Genomic DNA, 2918 nt, shown 5'->3' with positions numbered 1-2918 from the left:
CTTGCAATCCCTTCAGGATCTTCATCATCAGTCACTAGATAATCTTTAAGATATCAACATACTAAAAATTAAACAAATACTCACAAAGATACCAAAGACAAAACAATGTAATAAATGAATAGTCCTTACTTTAAGTGTAAACATTTTATGATGCCAAAGGGTAGGAATACTTGCATTCTTAACCTACAAAAAAGGTATGAAAAACAACATTTTCTAAAACCGCATATTTATATAACAAACAAAGTTTACTGAAGCTTGTCTGAGTGATCAGTAGTTTGTAATCTCATTTCATATCACTTGGTCTAAGACAGAATCTTCTCTTTTCATTTCTAGGTAACATCAGATCTGACTACCATCTTTCTATATAAGACAATAAGGAATGCATTCTTATAATGACCTCCTGTGTACTTTCTACATGTTTGAGATTATAATTGGAACATTTGGGAACGGTTTAATCCTTTGCTTCAGTAGCTATAATATAATCACTGGTCAAAGGATAAGACCCATTGAAGTGATTTTCATTAATTTGGCCCTTTCCAACATTGTGGTGATTCTCTTGAGGGGAGTTCCAAGGGCTATCCATTCCTGCATTCAGAAAATTTTCCTGGGTGGCATTGAATGTAAAATCATAATTTATCTTCAAAGAGTGGCCCGGGGTATTTCCCTTTCTGCTACCTGCCTTCTGAGTGTCTTCCAGGCCATTACCATCAGTTGTGGCCATCCCATATGTGCTGAACTCAAAGTCCGAGCCCCGAAGTGTATTGTTCCATTCTGTGTTTTCATATGGGTTCTCAATCTGTTGATAGATGGGATTGTGCCTCTCTATGTGACTGGCACTAGGAACAACACAAACAATAACATGAGTAGAAATCTAGGCTATTGTTCTATAGACAGACATGCCTTGAATACCTCAAAACTTGTGATCTGGAAGTCACTTTATGATGCAGTTTTTGTGGGGCTCATGGCCATTACCAGTGGCTACATGGTGGTTGTTTTGTACAGACACCACAGGTAAGTCCAACACATTCATAAGACCAGCATCAGCCCCAGTTCCTCACCAGAGGCCAGAGCTACCAAAGCCATCTTGTTGCTCGTGAGCATCTTTGTGTGCTTCTATTCATTCAGTTCCATTTTTATTATTGTGATGGATAATTCTAAAGACACAAAGTCATGGATGATACATATCTCTTCTTTTTTTTTCCTTGTGTTACCCAACAATCAGTCCCTTTCTTTTAATCAGCAGTGACTCCCAGATGCCCAGTTGTTAAAATGCTTTCAAAAGGGTGAAAAAGTCTTAATCATCAAATTATGGGAACAAACATGTTAAAACAGAGAGCCATGCAGTTTTAAAGCTAGAAAACCTCCTAAATACCAATCCAAACATGTTATTCTGAAAAAGAGGACACAAGAGCAAAGGATCAGCTTTCTATGAACCAGAAAATGGTGATTTTGTTTTCTCAAGGCTAAGCTGCTTTGTACACGGGCCATTCTGTCCAGAACAACAACAAATTTGGGGGTCGATAAACAATAGGCGAATGTTCACTAAAGATTGGTAATAATTCCAAGCTATGGTCTCATCCTTCATAGAAGGAAAACATCTTAATTGTCACCACTTTCAGAGCACTTATATTACACTTGAATGAACCAATGGCCAGAGAGGTTACTGATTTGCCCAGAGCTACACAGAGAGTGAGTACGTGAAGGTAATTTTAAATGTTGTATTTCCTTACTATAAAGTCCATAAGCCTACCCACTGTGTCTTGTTGCGACCTCTTCTATTGATCTAGCTAATAACCATTTACTTTCCATATAGTTTATTTCTCAAAAAAAGGATTTCTTTAAAAAAATGATACTTTTACCATCAAATACATCCTAATTGTACCCACATCTGATAAAATAAATATTGACAGCATATGGGAGTGGGCAGGGAGGAGGAAGAGGGAGAGGGAGAGAGGGAGATGGAGAGAGAGTCAATTCGTTAAAAATAACCAACATTTCAAGGGAATTTGACAACATATGTAGTATTTCTAGTCATGTCCCAGGGGGGAAAAACAGGAAGAATATATAATTTTGAGTCAGATATTCTGGGTGAGAATTCTGATTATATTACCTACTTTTTTGAGGTCAATAGCAAGACCATTCCATTCTGATCTTTTCTTGATTTTGTATGAAAAGAAAACAAAATATAAAGTAATTCTGAATAAAATCTAAGGTTCCAGCCAAGACTAGACCATACATTGATATGTAAAATGGTTTAAAGCACTTCTCTCTCTACTCACCTAAATTTCCATACTCTGAAGTTAGGAACAGCTGTCATAAACACATGTATTTACAGTGTCTTCTCCATTATATTGCATATTAACAATAAATGAGACTTTTTGGTTAATTTCATTGAATTTTAATACTTGTCATATGAAATTCAATGTTACTAAAATTAGAATCTTAATCTGGAAACCATTTGTGCAAAATTTTTGAAGAATTCCCCTTTCACGAATGATGCATGTATCTTTCCTTGGGAAAATAACTACATTTTGCTAACTGTACTATCCAAGGCATGGAGATGGAGGCTTTTCCACATGATGCTGAAATTCTGGGGGCATATGAACACCTTATATTTGTTCTATAGGCAGAAATCTGAGCTTTATATAGTACCCAAGTTTACTCATTTTTGTTCCAAAGTTAGGATATTTTCAAAGTAAACAAACTTCTCTTCTTATACATTTCTTTTACAGGTTAGCAACAATTCCACAATTCACTGGTAAAGAACAGAATTGGGTTTTGAGCTGTTAAATAATTTGATCAGGATCACTCAACCAGGAAGTTTCAGAATTTGTCTGTCTCTCTGTCTCTCCTGTTTGTCTGTCTGACTGTCTCTCCTCCTCTTCTCTTCTCTTCTCTTCTCTTCTCTTCTCTTCTCT

General features: G+C 36.2%; 1 pseudogene; it reads left to right on the top strand.

The window, feature by feature from the left end:
* The first annotated feature begins 379 nt into the window (after positions 1 to 379).
* Positions 380 to 1314, top strand: LOC114041968 (annotated as a pseudogene).
* The last annotated feature ends 1604 nt before the right edge of the window (positions 1315 to 2918 follow it).

The sequence above is a fragment of the Vombatus ursinus genome, unplaced genomic scaffold (genome assembly GCF_900497805.2).
Source record: "Vombatus ursinus unplaced genomic scaffold, bare-nosed wombat genome assembly UNPS02014235.1, whole genome shotgun sequence".
Classification (NCBI taxonomy): Eukaryota; Metazoa; Chordata; class Mammalia; order Diprotodontia; family Vombatidae; genus Vombatus; species Vombatus ursinus.
This window is presented reverse-complemented; position numbering and strand designations above follow the sequence as displayed.